The following is a 9,407-nucleotide window of genomic DNA, read 5'->3' as shown; positions in this document are numbered from 1 at the left end:
GGGAACTTTCAGGATAGCATTTGAAATGTAAATAAAGAAAATATCTAAGGAAAAAAAAGAAAAAGACATCTCGGGCACCTTACTGAAAAGGGAGTAACATTCATTTTTCCTTTATATAATTTCATTAAGAATTAACACATAGAGTGCTTACAAGTGTACCTGACAAACAGGAAACACTCAACAAATATTAGCTGTCTTAAGCATCTATGTCTAATTTTAATCTTTATAGCTCTCTAAATCTATACTCAGAGTCACCTGATTTGAAGTTTGAATGTGAAATTCCTAATCCTTCTGCCTGCATTCTTTTTTGTCATGTGGTATATATTCACTCTTTGTTTACTGCTTGCATCCCTCTCCTGCTTCCATTATCCCTAACTGGAACCTAAGCTCTACTCAACATAAGCACTCGTCTGCAGGGTTCACTTGAGCACTCTCAATACCTACAAGGGAATCAGGAACACAGTAAAAGGATAAATGAATATTATCCTGAGATAATGCTTCTTACTTACAAACGCTGAAAACATTAAAAGTTAGTTTATATTCTGCCTCTAAACAGTATCTCCAAGGTTAGGCTCATGTCTGTTTTCCTCACATGATAGGACCTAGCTGTCCACACAATGCTATGACTAAATGCATGCCTGAATGAGTGCTACCTTTGTCTAGGACTTTATTCCAATCCCCGAATAGCTGCTCCAAATTTCTTATCATTTCATGGCCACTAAGGAGCTTCCTTGATTGCCTCTGATAAAATGGCAGTACAGGCAAAAACTCATAGCACGCTTTGTACTGCTGCATGTAGTGCTCATGCCTACTAGACCCTATGATTGATTGATTGATTGATTTTAGCATTTTGCCTTACTCAGCTCAACATCAGTAAGGTGAAGAAAATGTCACATTTGTTCTAAAAAGAAAACCTGAAATATTTGTAGTATGTATGATCAAGCTACATATCCAAGCTACAAACAGCAGCAAATGTATCTGCAAATGCTTAAGAGTAGCAGAGAGTGCCAGGTGGTGGTGGAGCACGCCTTTAATCCTAGCACTTGGGAGGCAGAGGCAGGTGGATTTCTGAGTTCAAGGCCAGCCTGGTCTACAGAATGAGTTCCAGGACAGACAGGGCTACACAAAGAAACCCTGTCTCAAAACAAAACAAAACAAAACAAAACAAAACAAAACAAAACAAAACAAAACAAAAGGGTAGCAGAGAACAGGAAACAGCAAAGCTGCTGTGGGTTTCACCCTTGAGTAAGGCTAATCTCACTAGCACAAATGGAAACTCCATGAAACTAACAAAGGAGTGGCCCTTTTACAAAGAATGGACACCAACAGTCAGGGTTCTCCTAACTAAAAGGCCCTGCTATAGAATAGACCAACAGGAATGGATGATCCTCATGCCTTTCTACATATGTGAAAGACAGTTTCATGAAAGAGACTGGGAGTGGGGAAAAAACAAAACAAAACAAAAATAAAGAGTGGAAGCTTCTATACAAACAGACTTCTTGGGTTTTGCCTCCAGCTGTGTAAGCAGTGAACTTACTTTTACACTAAAATTTCAGAGACGGATAATGGTAGTATTTTTCTTTTACTATCTTATAAAAAAACTTATCTTTATACCATCCATAAAAGACTAACTGGATTGCAGCTGTAAACTAATACTGAAGTTTAACAAGAAGGAAGGCCCAAGTGAGGATACTTCAAACCCACTTACAAAGGGGAACAGAATAATCACTGGAGGCAGAGGAGGAAGGGACCTAAGTGGGAGATGAGAGAGGGAGGGGGAAAGGAAACAGGATCATGTGTTTGTGTGTGTGTGTGTGGCTGGGGTTGGGGGTGAAGGAGAGAAGCCCAGAAGAACAAATGGAAATACGCAGCCTCTAGGGGTGGGACATGGGGTACCCTCTAGGAAGTACTAGAGATCTGGGAGAGAGACTCTCAGGATTCAATGGGGGTGACCTTAGCCAAAATGTCCAATACTGGGGAGAGGGAACTCAAAGAGTTCACCTCCAGTAGATAGACAAGGTCTCAAGTGGATGGGATTACAAACTCATAGTCAACATTTCTGACCCAGAATTGTTCCCCTCTAAAAGAACTTCAGGGACAAAAATGGAGAAGGGACTGAAGGAAAGGTAGTCCAGTGACTAGCGCAACTTGGAATCCATTTCATGGGTGCACACCAAGGCCTGACACTATTACTGATGCTATAATGTGGCTATTGACGGGAGCCTAGCATGGCTGTCCCCTGAGAGGTCCTACCAGGAGCTGACTGAGACAGATGCAGATACTTACATCCAACCAATGGGATCCCTATGGTTGAATTAGGGGAAGGATTGAAGAAGCTGAAGGGGAGGGAGACTCCATAGGAAGACCAACAGTCTCAGCTAACCCAGACCCCTCAGAGCCCCCAGAGACTGAGCGACCAACCAGGCAGCACACACAGGCTGGCCCAAGGCTTCAAGCACATGTAGCAGAGGACTGCCTGGCTTGGCTTCCTTGGGAGAAGATGCACCTAATCCTCGAGAGACAATGCCTCAGGGAAGGGAGATGCCTGGTGGGGAGGGCACCCTCTCAGGGGCAGGGGGAGAAGGAATGGGATGAAGAACTGTAGGATGGGGGACCGAAAGTGGGGGGCAACAGTTAAAATGTAAATAAATAAAATAATAAAAAAAAACAGGTAAAAAATAAAAAACACTCATTGCTGATTTTCATTTCACAGAAGAGCTACACTATATAAAATGTCTTCTCTCTACTAATTGCAAAGAACCTAATGTTAGGATAAGCTGATTTAGAATGCTTAGTAATAAAAAACCTAAATATGTAAATATATTATCTGGGACTTTTTTGAATTGTCTCACCATATTATCCAGGCTTGGTGTGAACTCATTATATAGTTTATGCTGGCCTCAAATAATGACCTCCCTGCCTCAGCCTTTCAAGTACTCCAATATCCTAACTCTTGGGAGCTTTATCTTCACATTTCATCCTTTGCCCGAGTGTTTCCTGACTTAGAAAACAGCAGCCAATGGACAAGTTTGGTAGTTCTTAGCTCTCTGATTGCCAGTGACTCTGTGATTTTAAATTCTCTACTGTAAATTACTTAAGAGAGGCACCGATGGTATCTCAGCAATGGCTGCTACAGTTCCTGGGAAGCCAGTGCTAAGATCTCATAGATGAGCTCCGTCTCCATCTAAAGAAACATGAAGAGTCATGCCAAGTGAGAGAGGATTAACTGCACACCTGCACATAGAGCTAGACAGGTAATGCTCATCTTGACATCCTCTTCAGATAAACTACCTAGAAAAAGGCTTCCCTTCTTTCTTGAGCGAAGTCTGTGCATCATTTAAATTTAAAATTTCATTTAACTCTTCTTAAAGTAGAACATTCTTACGATATTACCTTGAAAATGATATAACTGTTGCAGGGTAAATGAATGCTTTTGGTTGCTTATAAAAAAGAATAGTAAAGGTTTTATAATTTGCTTACATAGCAAAACCCATCACAAGAGGTCTAAAGAGAGTTAATTCAGAATGGAAAATATTTAAGTAAAAGAATGAAGAGAGATGGCAGTTAAATTCCTGGTTAATATATTAGCAATAGCTTGGGAAACTAAACTGAAAGGATTTCCAAAGAGGTAAAATATACATAAAGTGCTACCACTGGTTTTATAGTAGAACACAGAGAAAACTGCTTCCTGGACCACTATACGGAGGGGTTAGAGGTGCTGAGGAAAAAGAAAATTCAGGTTTTACTATTTTCACAGTAAAGGAGATATTGCTACCTGTACTATAGTGGTTGCTCAGCATAAAAATGTCATGGTGGGACTGGATCAATGCTATAAAATGTTTATATCCTTTTATGTAAATAGTTCAAAGTCTGGAAACCCAGCTTGAGGAAATAATATAGGAATTTTTAGACATACTTTGTATTACTATTTATAGTAGTAAAACACTGAAAATAACCTAACAATCCAGTATTAGAAAAATGCTAGCTCAAGCCATCAACAGCAGATTCACACAGTGGGTATACAGTTGAGTCATTAAACATGGTGTTTATACATCATCATTGGACACTGAATAAAGGTGTGGTCTAAGCCAAAGGAGACCTAAACAAAGCAGCAGCACCTATACTCCTCTCAGCTAAAACTGTTCTTAAGAGGTTACAACAGTTATAAAGCTGGCATGTACCTACAATGTGAACTCAAGGACAGTCCGGGCTACACAGCCAACTCTCATCAGAACTCAGCTAAGTAATTATTATTATCAACTATAAATGTTAAATCAGTGAAATACACAAAGTAAGTATCAACGATCAGAGGCAGAGATAGTTATATAATTTCTGGAAACTTTATACCCCTCATTCAACACTGAAAAGTTCTAGACAGAAGAATCAGTTGAGAACAGAAGGACTGGAAGACAACCCTGCTGTGAAAGCATTTGCTGCTCCTTCACAGGACCTGAATGCAGTGCCTATACCTACACTGGGTGACACACAACAGCCTGTAACTTCAGCTACAAGGACTCTGTGGGAACCCACACATATGTTGTGCACACACACACACATCTTAAAAACAAAACATGGACTTGGACTATGCTTCAGACCAAACCTATCTAACATATTTATAGTGCCTTTTGTTCCACAGAATAGATGTTCTCAAATGCATACGAAACATTCTTCTGAAAAGTTGGACATAAAACAAGTAGTTTTTTTTTTTTTCTGAACACAATGGTATTTAATAGATAGGAGTTACAGAAGTCTTGAAGAACTCACAGATGCATACAAACTAAACAAAATATTCTTGAAACAAAGGGTAAAAGAAGTCAAAATACCTTGAAGCAAATATGGGAACACAGTAGGGCAAAATGACCAGAAGCAGTCCTGAGAGGGAGGCTCACAGCAATAAACAACACCAACAGAGAGAAAAGCTCTCAAACAGACAAACTCACATTGTAGCTCAAAAAATGAGAAGAAGAACAATCCAAGGTAAATTAGGAAGAAGGAAACGAGAACATAAACAACTAAGAGATAAAAAAACAGAGGTTTTAAAAAAATATTGAAAGGACCATAAATATTAAAGTTTGAGTTTTTGACTTATGAAGTAACAAAAGAAAATCCAAACAAATTCAGGAAGGGAGGGGAAACATAAACCTACCCAGTGAGACTCCTCAGTGAGTAAAGGAGCTGACACATAAGCCTGATGACCTGAGTCAGATCTCGGGACGCCAAGTAAATGTGCAAGTTGGAAACTGTCTTTGACCTCCATGTGGAAGCTGTGGTGGGTGTGCTACAACACACACATGTTAGTATACTACTACTACTACTATTACTGCTACTACTTCTACTACTAGTACTGCTGCTGCCGCCACCACCACCAATACCAATAATAATAATCTGTCACCATTAATACTAGTAGCATAGAAATACAAAACAAAACAACAAACCTTGAAACCACTATGAACAAATTGGGTAATCTACAAGATAAGGATGATTTAAAAAATATTAACTCATCAAGACTAAATAAAGAAATACAGAGAATACTAAAAAGAACAATATCAAGTAAGGACATTGAATCAATAATAAAAATCAAAGTTTCACTGCTAAGTTCTACCAATATTTAAAGACAGAATTCCAACTTTCCAAATATTTTGTTTGTTTGTTTCAAGACAGGGAATCGTTACACAGCACAGGATGGCCAGGAACACACTTAACTTTTGAGTGCCATAGCTGGGTATTCTCCTAAATGTTTAATGAGGTCAGCAATATTCTAATAGCAAAGCCACTAAAACCATTATAAGAAATTCATACAGCAATATTCCTGATAAACAGAGATACAACTTCTATAAAATACTAGCAAATTAAATTCCACGGCACATTTAAAAAATATGATCAGATGAGATTTGTTCTAAGGAAACAAGGGTGGCCCATCCCACAACAGTCAGTAAACATGACACATTGCAATAACTGAAGGAAGAACAGCAATAAAAACCTTACATGACTATCTCAATTGATAGAGACAAAATATTTGACAAGATTCAACACCTGTTCATTCATGGTAAAGCTTTCAAAAAATAAGTATAAGAATATATGTCAGCATAATATAGACCATAGATGACAAGCTCACAAATGACATCATACTAAACAGTAGAAGGTTGGCAATAAAAAAAAAATAGGCGAAGACAGGAGGATTACAAATTTCAGGCTGGGTTACGACTGGCAGTCTGCCACAAAAGGTACTCAAACGTGAAAGGAATGTATGAAATATCTGTTTGCTGATGGTATGGCCTAATAGTTAGAAAAATCCAAGAGCCCATTAAAATTTTAAAACTGATTGATAAATCTAGTAAAGCTACAGGTTAAAAAATAAACATACCAAATACCCCAAACAAACCAGTAGTATTTCTATATGCTAACAAACTAACCCAAAATGAAATTAAGAAGCCAATCCCATCTGTAATAGAACCAAATAAAATACGTGAGAGTGAATTTAGCCAAGTAGGTGGAAGATCTGCATGTTAACAAGTATGAAGTACTAATGAACAAACCTAAAGACTTAAAGAAGTACAAAATGCAATAAACTGTTAAAAGTTTCTTTATTCAACGTGACCAGCAGATTCAATGCAATTCCTAATAAAATTCCAATTTCATTTTCCACAGTAGAGAAGCAGCCTACCTACAACCTATATAGAATCAGAAAAGGTCTAAATTTCTAAAAGCAATCTTGAGCAAAATTCACTAACCTGGAAGTCTCACATTCCATGATTTCAAAACTGTGTGTTACACATCTGCTGTAATCAGAATAATGTAGTTCTGGCATGAAAACAGATATAATGATTAGGGAAATGGAAAGCTGCAAAATAAACAAAGGATCTAAGGTCTGATTTCCTAGAACATCTAACAGAGAAAGGACAGTCTGTCTAATAAATATAGTATTAGGAATATTGGATATCCACAGACAGAAACATGAAAATAGACCCCTGTCTTACACCAAGTTGAAAACAAAAAACTAACTCAAAATGGATAAAAGGTTTCAGTGTAGCCTGGAGACTGCAAACTATTTCAATGACACTCAGAGAAAGCTCTGTGAAACTGGTTTACGTAATGATATAGTAGGCAAGACTCTAAAACCATAGGTAACAAAAGAAAAAACAGCAAGTAGGACTTCTTCAAACTAAAATGTTGCTGCAAATGCACTGTAGAGGCAACCACATATTGGGGACATGTGTCATGCCATGCATCTGATAAGGGTTAATTTCTAAACTATGTATGGAAAAGAATATGAAAGGTGTTCATCATTTCTGAGCACCAGGAAAATGCAAATTAAAACCATAATGAGTTATCATCTTGCACCCTTCAGAATGGCTGTTAACAAAAAGACAGAGAGTAGTAAGTGTCACTCAAGCTGTGGTACAAAGGAATCCTTGATACACTGTGGGGACAGGATAAACAAGTATTACCTTAAAGGATGGAACTGGCTCAAAACTAAAAGAACAGAATTACCACATGATCCATCCATGATTCTATTAGTGGCCATATATACAAAGTAGCTGAAGTCAGCATCAAAGAAATCTCTCTCTACTCTCCATCTTCACTTCAGGGGCCAAGATATGGAAGCTCCTTAGATGCCCACCAAGGACAATCAATCTCAATCTCTCTCTCTCTCTCTCACACACACACACACAAACATACACACAATATGTTTATAAAGTGATAGGTGTTAATTAGCTTGACTCTTTCTACAACACTGTATCCCACAAACATACAGAGTTGTTAGAAATAAATAAGCAAATAGACTTAAATGACCTAAGAAGATAAATTAAATGTTATACTAAGTGAAAAACAAGTTCAAATTACACTGAATCCTAACTATTTTTAAAAAATGTGACTAAGGGCTAGGAGGTCATCAGTTGGTATCGTGCTTGCCAAGAAGTCCTGGATCTAATTTCTAGCAACAGAGAAACTGGATGTGGTAGCAGGGGCTTATAATTCTAGTACTGGGTGGGGGAAAGAATTATAAGAATCATAAGTTCAAAGTCGGAAGAGTCGCACACTCATTGGGCATTAAGGGTTTGAGCAACACAGGGTCGTTCAGTTGAGCACTTGGAGTCTCCTCGAGGGAGATCTGTGAGCAGCCACCATGTCAATCTTCACCCCCACCAACCAGATCCGACTGACCAATGTGGCCGTGCGAAGCGGGGAGGGAAGTACTTTGAAATTGCCTGCTATAAAAACAAGGTTATCGGCTGGCAGAGTGGTGTGGAAAAAGACCTTGACGAAGATCTGCAGACCCATTCAGTGTTTGTAAATGTTTCCAAAGGTCAGGTTGCCAAGAAGGAAGACCTTAACAGTGCATTTGGGACAGACGACCAGACTGAAATCTGCAAGCAGATTTTGACTAAAGGAGAAGTTCAAGTGTCAGATAAAGAATGGCACACACAGCTGGAGCAGATGTTTACGGATATTGCCACCATTGTGGCAGGCAAGTGTGTGATCCCAGAAACAAAGAGACCTTACACCATTATCCTCATGGAGGGAGCCATGAAGGGCACCCACTACTACTCCGTCACACACAACAAGAGCACAAAGCAGCAGGCCTTGGAAGTGATAAAGCAGCTGAAAGAGAAGATGAAGATGGAGCAGGCACACATGCAATTGCGCTTTATCCTGCCAGTGAACAAAGGGAAGAAGCTGAAGGAAAAGCTGAAGCCACTGATGAAGGTGGTGGAGAGTGAGGACTACAGCCAGCAGCTGGAGATCGTGTGCCTCATCGACTCAGGCTGCCTTAGAGCACTGATGAGCTAATAAAAAAGGAAACGAAAGGCAAGGGTTCTCTGGAAGTGCTCAGTCTGAAGGACGTGGAGGAAGGAGATGAGAAGTTTAAATGACACCGCCCGGCTCCTCAGCTGGAGCAGGACCGCGGATGCTTGTTCCTCACAGCAGCAGCAGCTCGTTCTGTCACCTGCCAAAAGTCCTGCTCAAGTGACATGCCACTTTCCATCTTGTGTTAAACATTTACCCAGGTACCTGGGTATTTTTGTTGTCAATTGGGGTTTCCAGCCAAAATGAAAAATAACCCAAAATAGAGAGTCCAGAACAGCTGTTCACTGCTGCGTATGCCTTTCTAGTTCCAGGGGGGACCAGAGACAGCATTGGTGGATAAGAAGGTAGAGTTCGTACGTGACAGATCATTGGACAGGGGTCTGTATAACAAAAGGGGTAAGCCTGCTGGAAAAGGAAATAGGGTGTTTCTGCATAATGAAGTCCAGGTCTGGGGTGTGAGCGTGGAGAGAACTTCCTGGTTCCCTCCCAATAGATGTATAATGACTAGGGAGAATTTGACTTTCTATTTTTTTTTTTTTTTTTTTTTTTTTTTTTTTATAGACAGGGTTTCTCTGTGTAGCCTTGGCTGTCCTGGA

The 9,407-nt window shown here is 39.4% G+C and overlaps 1 protein-coding gene and 1 pseudogene across 6 annotated transcripts in view; one reads left to right on the top strand and one right to left on the bottom strand.

Moving 5' to 3' along the window:
• The window catches only part of Fut8 (fucosyltransferase 8), a 214,389-nt gene that overhangs the window by 14,948 nt on the left and 190,034 nt on the right, over nucleotides 1-9,407 (bottom strand). The gene's annotated exons all lie outside the window — the stretch shown is intronic.
• On the top strand, nucleotides 8,129-8,876 carry LOC110306714 (annotated as a pseudogene).

Source organism: Mus caroli, chromosome 12 (assembly GCF_900094665.2).
Source record: "Mus caroli chromosome 12, CAROLI_EIJ_v1.1, whole genome shotgun sequence".
Lineage (NCBI taxonomy): Eukaryota > Metazoa > Chordata > Mammalia > Rodentia > Muridae > Mus > Mus caroli.
This window is presented reverse-complemented; position numbering and strand designations above follow the sequence as displayed.